This window comes from Sinocyclocheilus anshuiensis, unplaced genomic scaffold (assembly GCF_001515605.1).
Source record: "Sinocyclocheilus anshuiensis isolate Anshui unplaced genomic scaffold, SAMN03320099.WGS_v1.1 scaffold1240, whole genome shotgun sequence".
Classification (NCBI taxonomy): domain Eukaryota; kingdom Metazoa; phylum Chordata; class Actinopteri; order Cypriniformes; family Cyprinidae; genus Sinocyclocheilus; species Sinocyclocheilus anshuiensis.
Genome location: NW_015542555.1, coordinates 1,025,083 through 1,039,244, shown reverse-complemented (window position 1 = coordinate 1,039,244; position 14,162 = coordinate 1,025,083). Strand labels below are relative to the sequence as shown.

The 14,162-nt window shown below is 38.4% G+C and overlaps 1 pseudogene; it reads right to left on the bottom strand.

The window, feature by feature from the left end:
* The window catches only part of LOC107694348 (gamma-aminobutyric acid type B receptor subunit 1-like), a 128,133-nt pseudogene extending 116,290 nt beyond the window's left edge, over positions 1–11,843 (bottom strand).
* Between the last annotated feature and the right edge of the window lie 2,319 nt (positions 11,844–14,162).

Genomic DNA, 14,162 nt, shown 5'->3' with positions numbered 1-14,162 from the left:
CCCCCCCCCCTTGATTTAAGAATAAAACTAAATTTACCCTAAATATATATGATTAAATGTATTTGCAGAAAAGGGGGGACACGCTAAAAACACTCCGAACACTGCAAAGCAACATATCAATATCTCAACAACCTTCCACAACACACTAGAAACACCCTAGCAACCACAAAAACATTTATAATACACATAGCAACAGCATAACAGCATAATAATGTCTTGGCAACCGCATAGCAGTGCACAAAAACATTCATATGTTAGCAACTGCATAGAACGTAATAACGTCTTGACAAAATAGCAACCACCCAAAACACCTATCAACTTCACATGAGCATTACAGTGCCTTGGCAACCAAAAATAACACAATAATAACACCCTAGCAACCACACAAAAAATTCATAATATAGTTGTCAACTGCATAGTAACATAATGTCTTGACAAAACCCAAAACACAATAGCAACACCTTAACAAACACCTAGAACACATTAACAACTGCACAGCAACAGGGCAATGCCTGGCAACCAACCAGAACACCCTAGCAACCACAAAAACATTTATAATACACTTAGCAACTGCATAAAAGCATAATAATTTCTAAGAAACCACATATTCATATGTTAGCAGCTGCATAGAAAATCATAATGTCTTGACAAAACCTAGAATACACTAACAACACCCAAGCAACCACCCAAAATACTTAGCAACATCATAGCAACATGGCAATTCATTGGCAACCAACCAGAACACACTAATAAGACCCTAGCATCCACAACACATCCATATGTTTTGCAATATAATAATATCTTGACAAAAGCCAGAACACAATAGCAACACCCTAACAACCACCTGAAACACCTTAACAACTGCACAGCAACAGGGCAATGGCTTGGCAACCAACCAGAACACCCAAGCAATCACATAGCAATGCACAAAAACATTCATAATACATTAGCAATGGCATGGTAATATAGTAATGTCTTGACAACCTGCCAAATCACTAACAACACCCTAATGTCAAGTTCACACTGCACGATTTTCACTCGTCGGCAGGTTTTGCGAAATTGCAGACAAATGCCCGAAATCAGAGGCAAATCGTTGCTCGTTCACGCGAGTGACAATCACTCAGTGTGAATGATCAAAGATGCGATCTGAGAGAATTGCCGAAGCGTCGCCGACCCCCGTGAAATATTTGGAATGCTAAATATGTGGACCTGTCAGTGATTCAAAATCCTGCTGTGTGAAATGAGTTCTGACTGAAAAGTACATAGCGATTACCTACAGCCAATGAGAGAGCAAGATACAGGGCAGCGGGAAGTTCGGGGAGGAGCTATAGACCACAATATCACAATAACTATTTCCTCCTCCATAATCTTTTTTTCTTTTTCTCCCTTCAGCTGCAAATCAGTGCACAGACCATTTGTATCACAAACTTCTTGCGGGCTACCATATTAATAACATTTCCAATCTCGCACAAGAACTCTGATCTCACACGTGAGCTTGCATTATTTCCGTATCACTTCTCACGTGTGTTTGGTTGTGAACCATAGTTTGCGGACCAGACAGAGTTGTCGGCGATTCTTCCTATTGTAAAGTCAGTGTGTAACCTCCTGTTGCCGATCCATCGTGCAATGTGAACACAGCAGCAACTAAATGCCAGTGGTGGACAGTAACGGAGTAGTTTTACTTCGTTAGAGTAATATTTTATTATACGTATCTATACTTTTACTCAAGTACTTGATTTGTGTACTTCGTCCACCACTGCTAAATGCTACACCAGATTGTCATGCAGTGTAAAAACAACGGTGATCTGACAACTTTGAAAATCGTGCATTGTGACAACCACCTAGAACACCTTAACAACTGCACAGTAACAGGGAAATGCACCAAAACATCACAACAATTGCATAGCAACATAGCGATGGCTTGGTAACCAACCAGAACACCCTGGCAATTTTATTACAGCAATGCACACAACAAAGTAATGTCTTAACAACCCCCAGAACACACTAGCAACACCCTAATAACCACCTACAACCCTCTAGTAACCACATACTGTAGCAATTCACAAAAAAATCATAAGTTAGCAACTGCATAGCAACATTATGTCTTAACAAAACCCATAACACAATAGCAACACCCTAGCAACCACACAGAATACCTTAATAACTGCAATAACAAAGCAATGCCTTGGCAAAGAACCAGAAGAACCAGAGAACCAGAACACCCTAGTAATTGCATAGTAACGCGCACAACATTGTATTGTAGCAAAGCACACAACATTATTTTCTTGACAACCCCCAAAAAACACTAAGAACACCCTAGCAACTATACAAAACACCATAGCAACTACAAAACAACATGGAAATGCATTGACAACCAAACAAAACGCACTGATGACTCCCTAGCAACCACAAAAACATTCACAATACAGTTAGCAACTGCATGTCTTGACAAACCCCTAAAACACACTAGAAACACTCTAACAACCCCCTATGCACAAAAAAAAAATCATAATACGTTAACAACTACATAGCAACATTATGATGTCTTGACAAAACCCAGAACACACTAGCAACACCCTAACAACCACACAGAACACCTTAACAACTGCACAGCAACAGGGCAATGGTTTAGAAACCAACCAGAACACCCTGACAACCACTCCGAATGTCATAGTAACCGCACAGCAATGCACAATGTCTTGACTTCCTAAAAAAACTTCCTAAAACACGCTAGCAACACCCAGAACACCTTAACAATTGCACAGAAAGATGCCAATGCCTTCAACCAAAAATCAACCAGAACACACTAATAACACCCGAGCAACCACAGAAGCATGCATAATACATTTAGCAACTGCATGGTAACATAATAATGTCTTGACAAAACCCAGAACAATTAGCAACACCCAAACAACAACTGCACAGCAACAGGGCAATGCCCTGGCAACCAACCAGAACACCCTAGCAACCACAGAACAATGAACAAAAACATTCAATGAATTCACATTCATTGCTACACAGTAATGTCATGGCAACTCCCAGAATGCAAAAGAAACACCATGGCAACTACTTAGCAATGCCCTGGCAAGCACTTAAAACAGCATCATGGCAGTGAATTTTGTATGGGCAAGAACAACTCAAAACTTCCTCAGAATATATAAAAAATGTAGTTTTATTGTTGTGATTGCATTGAAAGTGTGGGTCTAAAATGTGTTGCTGTAGACTACAGAGGAACTTTGTGTTTGATCAACTGCTGATGTGACAAAGTGCTCTCACTCTGGCAGTTACTAGACCGCTGCTAGAGTAAAGGTTCAGTGCTGATGGACAGTTTCCTAACAATATCCTCTTCTCTACTCTCAGAGGAAGGCCAAAATTAAGCTGAAATGGCTTTCTCTGACCTGTGCACCAGAAACGGCTCCATCGCTTTAAACGGCGTCCAACCACTGAATACAGTTGATAGACTCCAATAAATTCTGCCACTAAAGCTATTCCTTGCCATTGATTTTTGAATTTAATGTTATAGTGCTCACTTTCCTCCTATTTATAACATATTTGGATGCTTTTCTAGGTTCAAAACCTTCCCCCATACAGTATACTAGGGCCAAAATCCACAGGCTTGAGTAAGACTGCTTGTCTTTGACAGATCCTTGCCATTGATTTTTGAATTTAATGTTATAGTGCTCACTTTCCTCCTATTTATAACATATTTGGATGCTTTTCTAGTTCAAAACCTTCCCCCATACAGTATACTAGGGCCAAAATCCACAGGCTTGAGTAAGACTCTGCTTGTCTTTGACAGAAAAGCTTGATCAAACATACAGACAGAGCACTGCTTTCATGTGCTCACACTGTCCGTCTTAAAAAAAAAAATCAATATGCCACATTGAAATAGACTATTTTTGCAGTCACTATCTACAAATCCCAGACGCCAGGTCTGGAGAAAGACGTGGAGAGGAAGGGAACGGCGAATGGAATCGGGAAACGAGAGATAGTGGAAGAGGAAATAGAGACGGAAGGTGATAAGGGATGGGATTAGAGCATTGATATGAATCATATTAGTGTCTCAATAGTGTTCGAGCCGAGCTCGCAATACAAATTACCGCTGGGAAAGGCTAGGAATGGGCTTTGGTAGTTGACCCTCCAGATTTCAAAGCACCATTGATGCATTAAGTTGCTCCTCCTCCCTGCGGCAGGCAGGTTCAGCGCTGGTGCGATAGTGAGAGCGGTTTATCACCAGTGTCAAGCCTCCAAACATCACACTGAGAGTGAGAGCTCACACAGAACAACAGGAAAACAAAAGCAGCATGGGTTGCGTCAACTGCATTCTCCTGTAGGGCTTCCTCAAAGCATGTCTAGTGATATAAGGAGCATCAATGAGGCCTGTTGGACATCTGTCTGAACAGACACAACCCTAGAGGTATCAGTCAATCTGAATGTGATATAACAGAGCAAGAAATCGAAATCGAGAAAGCACATCAGGATGAGGCATTACAGTCTATGTCAGCGAAATCAGAGTGGGCGGGTGAGAAAGTACAAAGGTGTAGGACTCATCGCAGCACTGTCTGTTCCTCATCCTCTCAGGACTCATTGTCCTGACTTCGTGTGTCACTCAAGGAAGTGCATTTACCTGCCGGCTGCCTGCGGCAACCCATAACGTGGTTCAATCTGTCAAGACTCCAGCAATTTGAATGCTTGCCGCACCTCTCTGCAACGGTTACAAACCTCAAACCAAATAGGTGATGAACAAGTTAATTAGTCTGTCCATCAGTGAGGCTTTCTTCGTGTTAAAGCACCGCTGTAATGGCCATGTTAGCCGAAGCGGCTCTTGATCCGGGGAGTTATTTCAGCCTTTCTTCACCTGGCTTTAGTCAGCAATCACACAGGGTGGATGGCCTGGCGAAGTGTCCTCTTCCAGTGATCCGTCTTGTCAGTCAGCACAGCATGTGTCTCCTGCAGGATTCAGCCAATCACTCAGTGTGTAAATCTGCATATAAGTCAAGAGCACCGTGTCACTTTAAGTAATACCTACGCTGAAGTCTATGCTTGGAATACTACTTTCTTGAAGCAGTTCTAAGTGATTTATTTGAAATATCAGGAAGGAAAGTCATTGTTTGACTGATCTCAGTGAATTAGGTGTCTGGAAATATCACTCAGACAGCCTTAGTCTCTACAAAAATGTGTGGATGGAATCTTTGTTTAGCCAGTCAGAAGACTTTGAGGTGCTTTCTATCTGTCAGTCATTCATGATATAGCTTTTGACAACTTCTGCAATGAGAAGATGTGCTACTGCTCTCTGACTTTAAAGGTCTCTATGATTTTAAAAAGAGGGAGCTTGTCTAATTCAGTGGCTAAACGTTCTGTTCTCACCAAAGATGATAATGGTAACTATAAAGTTTTAATAATCATTCTAATTCTATGAGAATAGCAGATGAAGTCATTGGAATCATTTTTAGAACTTTTTTTTTTTTTACAGCCCATGAACGATAAAAATATTGACAGCCAATCAGAATTGACTTTAGTCTGGTGGAACTTTTTTGAATGGTAAGCAGCACCAACACTAACTATAATGGACACTTCTGGACTTATTGTGAAAGATTGTTTGTCTTTGTAATGTTTATTCAAAATGTAATATCTTGCTCCACCTTTGAAATGACTTCCCACTTCAGCTGATATCTTCAAGGCGATTGTGAAAGATTGTTTGTCTTTGTAATGTTTATTCAAAATGTAAAATCTTGCTCCACCTTTGAAATGACTTCCCACTTCAGCTGATATCTTCAAGGCAGTGTGGGTAAGGAAAGCATGCACGGAACTGTTCTACAACACAATATTAAAACTAGGGTCGCCGGTAAAGGCCTGTTCAAACCAAGAATGATAATGACAACTATAACTATAATTATATTTATATTTGCATACACACCAGCCAGTGATAACTGTCTATTTATTCTGAGCTTGTGCGCTGCAGTTTTAAAATAATGAAGGTGGATGTATTTGACCTGCTGCTGCTTTACGTTTTGCAAAGACACCAAAGGAAAAACAGATGCTTTTGGATACATGAGATCCTTCAAAGACGAAAGGAGTTGGGAGAATCTGTCACTCGGCATAGAGAATTTCGCTTTTGAGGACAAATGTTATTCATACCTCCGTATGAGTCAGAATCAGTTTTGGTTTTCGCTGTTCTTGTTGTATTTACATGGCTTTAAACAGCAGATGTCCTCAGCATGCTACGTTTTGAGCGCATCTAAACATTGAATCTAGCTAGTGTTATCTATCAAATCTAACAGTGAATTTAGCTAATGTAGTCAAGCTAGTAGAATAAAAACCAGTCTTTTCACTGCAACTTCTAAAGAGGCAAGAAAATGTTGTCGAAACTAGCGCTGGATACCTGAGGTAATTTAGCGTTTTATGTTTTCACCGTTTGCTGTATTGTCTCCGCATTTTCGTCTACCTATTTAAATGCACAAGTTCCAATTAATTCTGATTAGCTTTCAGTGTTTTATCATTCATCAGCTTGAAAAAATGGTTCTGAAAGTGATCCCAATTATATTGTTCCTATATATCGTTATCGTTTTACAGTAGACATGGTGCAAACTCTACTATTCTCTTAAATTTAGAACAATGTTTAGAACGTTATCTTTATTCATATAGTTATCGTTCTTGGTGTGAAGGGGCCATAAAAGAGGGCAGCTTGACCCTATGTCCTGGGCATCGATCATCGATCGGGGGGGGGCCTGTACTGGCCTGGAAAATTATTAAACTGAGTGAAACTAGTGTAGCAAACTGAGAAGGTGAGTGGGAGGATATTCAGCTGTTTTCCACCTAAAACCCTTTGACTAACTTCACATTAACCTAGTTGCTGCCCCGCTGGCTTCAATGTTTGCACTTTGAATAATGGTGCATTTTTGAGAGGTCACGGTTGTGTTGGTGGCATTTCACTCATGAACGCTTCCAAAATTTGAGACAACACAAAATGGGGTTTGCTGAAGCAATGTCCTTTAAGTCAACACGGAATCTAAATGGACACTATTTACTTTTTAATGCACATTCTTGGTCGTATTGTGCATGATTCACTGGTGCACATTATTCATAGTAAAAAATGTTTGCCTTTGTAAACTTCTATCAAAATGTAATAACATGCTCGTCTGCCTCTGAATCTGAAACGACTTTCCTTTTCAGATGATACTATGAATCCCTCTTACTTTCAACCATATGCACACATTTAATGATCCAGCCAATGAATAAAATCAATTCCCATCTGAAAACGGTGCGGTTTGTGAACACTGTTTCCCGTTCACATTAATAGCAGACACTGTGTACATGCTTCGACAGGCCATGATCTTTTCTACAAACTATCCGTGAATCCAAACAAAATGTTTGACCACTGGGCAAATACATTGTGGACACTTCAAACAATTACAGTAATTAACATGCGGGGCTGCATCTTTTTGTTTAAACTGATTGTACAATGAACCACATAAGCATTCAGTGTTTGTCCCAATCAATGTCTGTTTCTATCTATCTATCTATCTATCTATCTGTCTGTCTGTCTGTCTGTCTGTCTACCTATCTGTCTGTCTATCTAATGCAAGTTTAATATCTGTATCTATTCTACTCTAACTTTATATTTATTGCTGCGAGTCTCTTGTTCTAGATGCATAAATGTAGCATTCCATCAGCAGATCCACATGGACATGATAAAAAACTTTATTATTCATCATTCCTCTAATTAAGATAGTTCGTTAACTCACTCTCTGGCCCCAGGGGGGTTTATTTTGCTGATGAACACATAAGTAGTACGCAACGGAAATGCCAATTAACCCCATTTACGCTTCCAGACACTCTACACCTGCATAAAGTCAGACTGCAATAAAAATACCTCGACTGAGAGATTCCTCATATTACCAGAAAGATACACCATCCAAACGCAAATGTGAGTAAAGAAATCACTCTCATGCACACTTATATGCATGAAATGCAGTAGCCTACACATACTGGGCGAAATGGATTCAAACACAGTCATTTAACACTGAAAACCTAAATGGAGCTGTAAAGGTGAGTCACATACTAGGCTGGTTGTCACTCTGCAGTATGTGTCAGCTATAAAGAAGATCTGACTGTTAGCAGTTTGATGTGTGAGCCTTTAAAGCAATACCAGGCACATAACATAGTGCCAGCGAGGCTGAATAACCTAAGCTTAAATTACAGGTGCATCAGTCACAAAGCTATCAAATGACTTAAAATGTCAAGGAGAACATCTCAGAAATAACAATATGCCAGACATGCACCAACGGCATCAGTGAAATGGAATAGCGGCTGAAAGTTGACACTTACTGACAGAGACAGCCTTCACAGCATAATTGCTAAATGCCACAAAAGTACGGCTTAAATAAAACTCACAGAATTGAATCGGCACCTCTTTGACCCAGAAGAATATACAAAGCTATGCTTCACAAAGGAGGGTTTTACAAAGCTGCAACTCAAAAAAATGTGTGTGAAGCCAGTATATGAGGAGCACAAAACCTACAAAAGTAATGTGGCGTGATGAGTGACCTTTCACCCTATTACCTACATCCAGAGAGGCTTATGTTGGAGAAAACCAAACCCACTTGGTTGTGGATCTCTAATTGTATGAGACACTAGATCTTATGAAGGTCATTAGGTCTCATGATTCAACAGGACTGTTGTATAACAAGTCCTTGTGTTGCAGACATCTTTCCCTCTTTATTTTCCAACTCGTCTTGAAGTTGACACATCGTTTCCACCTTCATTACTCAAAGAATTACCCTCTTAAATAGTGCAATTTCGCACTGCACACAGTTCAGGACGTGTTAAACAGCCATCCAAGAAGAAATGAAGCTGTTGCCAAGCCAAAGAATGGTCCTGGCCTTTATAAGGACCTTGATGTTTCTGTTACTTAGCCCTATAGTAAACAAATCACTTCACGATATATTAATGATTCATTAAATATAAGAGTATTCAACTACTTGCGAGAATACATACAAAAATTCAACAAAACTCCACTCTTAAAAATAAAGGTTCCAAAAGGATGTTTTAATTTTTATTTACTGTATTTATTCATTCATTTTTCCGCAGGGATGCCATTTATTCAAATAACCTTTCAATGAACATTCTAAAAGAACCATTTTTCCCCTCAGATTTTTAAATAACCTTTTTCCACTATAAAGAACCTTTTGTAGAATGGAAATGTTCCATGGATGTTAAAGGTTCTTTATGGAACCATCAATGCCAATAAAGAATCTTTATTTTAAACAGTGTGGCATTTAAATTCAGAACTGCCCACCTAAACAACACTGTAAAAATATTTGGTAAAAATGTTATGCTGAAGATGTGCCTCGTGTTGTAATATCTAAATCAACTGGTCTAATTCAAGCCCAAAAATATTATTTAATATGATTGAATATTCAGTCGCAACAATACACTTAATTTTAAAGCTCAGATCAAGGTAAAAATGTTTCTTTAGGTAACAACTGCACATTGTCACTCTTTACAATGCATGAAACACAGACTGCATAACATACATTTCAATCAAATATACAACAACTTTAGCACAATACCCCAGTTTCTGTTTCACGTCAATATTCACAACAAAAACAACAATCAAAACCACTCAACCGCCACCCTCTCCTCTTCATCTGCCTCTCTTTCCTCAGCCATTTTTTTTACAGGGTTCTTTCTGCAGGACCCTCAACACTGCACAATTTGGATGTCTCCTTTATTTTACACACTCATTTCACTTCATAGAGCATTTTACAGATGAACCGATAGTTAGTAGTAGTAGTTTTGAGGCCCTCCAAGACCTGAATCAAGAAATACTGAGCTATGTAAGTGCTTCTCAACCCTGTTCCTGAAAAATACACATTTTGGGTGGCTTTCATGTCTCCCGTATCCTAATCTCAACATAAAAAAATTCAGCAAGGAAGGTTGATTCATTACATTGTCATTTTATGGACTACACAATTTGCGTTTCCTAATTTGATGTTGTTAAATTATAATAATGTTAATACACCAACATATTTAAGCTGCAAAATTACTGCAAAATGTACTGATAGCAACACAGCTGATACAATGGAAGCCCACATGATCACCCACACTGTAAAAAAAATTTTTTTTTAAGTTGTAAACACTCATTGGAGTGTGTTTTACAAGAAAATACTATTTCAGTCTTTATACTTCCAAATTGCACATTTAATTCAACGTGTTACTTTTCCCGATACTATTAATTACTATTAACTAAACATCATAAATATTTAAATAATACCAATAATTAAAACAAAAATAATAAAAATACATTTTTGATGGATCACACAGGGAATTTAATTTTTTTCAAATATTTCACTGTAAAATAAACTATGCATGATGTATTAAATATAATTTTAAAAATCTCTTTAAATCACAAGGTAATTAAGACTTATTAACTCATTAATAAACTTTTACAATATTTTACAGTGGAAAAAAAGAATGTCCACGCCAAATACTTAAAGGAGTTAGTACATAAAAATGACTTTGGTGCATGAGACCCAAAAAACAACACCAAAGTTCAACAAGGAGAAGAGCTTGCACACATAATAGTAGCAGATTTCTTACAAAAAAAATTGATTTATAGGCCAAAAATGTGGAAAAGAAAAGTGCAAAGAGCTCATTTTCAATTCACATCATCATCAGTTTTTTTTTCCTAACAGTAAATTGAGGTGTATTGTCTTTTAAATATGCCATTTATTTGCAGAATATAATAAGGTAACCTTTTTTTTTATATTGTTCTCATTTTAGGTCTTGGAGCATGCATCCAAAATGTGCAGTACTGGGCTCGTCCAGGACCCGGATCGAGAAGCGCTGCTCTACATCAGCACCGCGGACAGCGACCATTCAAACACAAGACTGAGAATACAAGCGCTCAAAAACACTCCGGGTCAACCTGCCTCTCCACTACGCTGCAGGGCCCATTGAAACGATGTTTTAGTGGGATTTCTACACTACAGCAGCTGAGCTGGTGTTTCTGAGCACAGCGTCTGTGTGGTGCCTCAAAACTGCTAAGAAACCTCATGATGACACATTCAATTAAATTGTTTCACTGTAAGGTAGATGAGACCCCCGACGAGAACAATTACTGCACACAATTATATTACTTACCGCGTCGTGCGGGCTCTTTTGGGAACGGTCTGTGGAGGTGGTCCTGGAGGGATGCTCGATATAGCCAGCGTGTGTACGTGTGCGTACTAGTAAGACGACAGGTAAATAAATATGCTTTTAATTGCTCGCGCTAGGCGTTCACTACGCACAGCTTCGTATTAAACTTCATCCGCCAACTGCCTCCGTGCGCGTGAAATTGCTCTTGTACGATTAATATTGCGTGCGTCGCTTGTGTGCGAGATTACAATTACTTTTCAATATTCGTGTGATTAAATAACAGTCGAATGTTTTAAAATTAAAAAATAATAATAGTAATTAGAGAACAAGATATACAGTTGTGCTAATGTATTGCTCGATTACAACGAGTGACAACAAATTCAATAAAGCGTACACGCAAAAAAGAAGCTGTGTTAGACGCAAACGTTCACACTGTTGTTTACAAACGTCCGACGGACTGTCGTTTTTCGCAAATCGTACGAACATTAGACGCTAGCGTACTTGCCATGATTCCGTCGCCTAAAAGACTTGCAGGTAAAAAATAAATACCAAATATCGATGGAAATTAAACGGCTCATGAGAGTATCCTCTGTGGAAGCCAGTCAGGACTGAATATATATGATGTAATACCGGCAAAAAAGAAACACGGTAGCTACACACAGACGACGGACGACGACGGCTCGCGGAGCCTCCCTCCGCTTCCTCGCGCTCTCGGTAACGTTACTGTCCCTCGCTCGCTCGCGGTGTCACAGGGCAGTGCGCCCCTCTCTCATCTGCAGTCTGTAGTGTGCAGTCCGCTCACTACATGAAGACACCGCCGGTGAATAGAGTGGGAATTAAAGCGCTCATTGGCTGACGGAAAGACAGATGGTGCGCTCATATCCCAGATAAATAGTGCAGACCTCCTCCCTGCGCAGGGTGCATGAGCCAATGGAAGCCCGTGGTCTCCAGATCTCCTCTTCTAATGAAGTGTCACTTTGATGTATGTAGTCATTCTGTCACTGTATTATATTTATTCGTCGACTGGAGCATCTTGATTCTTTTGTGAGGAACGAAGCTGATTTGCTGGCTTAGTCTTTTGGCTGGTTTTATAGCACTTTTTAGCTGGTAGTCCAGTTGAACACCATGGCTTGTCCAGGTCAGGAGACCATAAACCAGTTATGACCAGTGTTGGGGGTAACGCATTACAAGTAACGCGAGTTACGTAATCAGATTACTTTTTTCAAGTAACTAGTAAAGTAACGCATTACTTTTTAATTTACAAGAGAATATCTGAGTTACTTTTTCAAATAAGTAACGCAAGTTACTTTTTTCCCCCAATTTATTGACTGACAGCTCTCCTGCCCCCATGTTGAGAGAAATCAGAAGATGTTACTGTAGTTCTAAAATAAATATGAATATGCATTAATTCATCTCACTCACAAAAAAAAAACACACAGATTCAGTATTCCTCAAAATGAATAAAAATAATGCAACTCTGAATATGACGCAAACCTGCAATAATTAAATGTTAAACAACACAAATATCCTTTATGTATTTAATCCCATTCTATTAACCAATGTCTTTGCTTCTGACCTTCGATGATCCAGTTCAACCGTACTAATAAGCACAAATTACTCTAGACAAACATTTGTGTTGAAATTTCTTCTTCTGCATTCTACTGTATGGACGTACATTTACTTTCCCTTCAGCCTGAGGCTTATTCATTTCACTTTTGGTGTGAAAAGGCTTTTATATTTGCCAAAAATATAACTTTTTTATTTTAAAAACAAACAAGCAAGCCCTGTCCAGATTTTAAAAGTAACGCAAAAGTAACGTAACGCACTACTTTCCATAAAAAGTAACTAAGTAATGTAATTAGTTACTTTTTTATGGAGTAACGCAATATTGTAATGCATTACTTTTAAAAGGAACTTTCCCCAACACTGGTTATGACTAGCAAACTGTCTTAGGCTGGCTTAAGCTGGGTTGGTGCTTCAATTGTTACTTTCTAGATGACTACTCATTCTTCCATTGCTTTCAAGGCAGCATTGTATTCCCTATACTAGAAAAAGCAGCTCAAGCTGGTATTAACTGGAAGCAGTAATAAATAACAACTTATGTGCTGCTTAATAGCTTATTTAAAATATAATTTACAAATTCACTCATTGACTTTTTATTTTGTTAAATACCATCACATTTCCCGTGTTCTGGCCCTTACCTCTTGCTCCAAATTTTTAGCCTCCACTTTTGATGCAATCTATGAACAAATAGAAGAGATTTTACCACAAATATCTTTTCTTATTTGCACTCAATAATTTGACATTTGAGGATATATATTAAATTACTTTATTTCAAATATCTATATATTTTGGCAGCTGTGTCGTAAATGAGTGCACACATTCACTCAAGCAATGAACTTCTACAAATTTACCATCTACAAATCTACAGATTCATTAGCCAATTATTAAGATAAGTATATTTATTATTAAATTTTGCAGATACTTCTGGTTGCAAGACTTGTCCGAAATCTGTTGTATTTGGCTTAAAGTTGATATTGAAGCATTCTGTTTTACTGTTTTACTTCTGCTGCTGCATGATTTTAAAGCTCAAACTGTTTTATTAAATCTATTGAATACATTTATTAAAATTATATATATATTTCAGCGTGTGAGTGTGTGTGTGTGTGTGTGTGTGTGTGTTTATACTATATATATATACACACACACCATACACACACACACACACATTTTGGTGTAGAAATAATTTTTATTCAGAAATTATAAATTTCACACACAATTACAAAGAAACAAGCAGCAACACATTGAATTAAATATTACATTTTGAAGTAGTGTTATGTGACAACAGCAAAGCATCAGAACCAAAGCCTATAAACCTAAGCTTACCTACAACTAAAGCTGTTCAGTTTGTTGTCCTATTACCCAGTTGGAGATTAGCATTTTTGAACCATGGATTCTCTAAGGAATTGTCAGTGGGTTTTGGGAATGGCAATTTACAGATTATAAATACAATTAGGGCT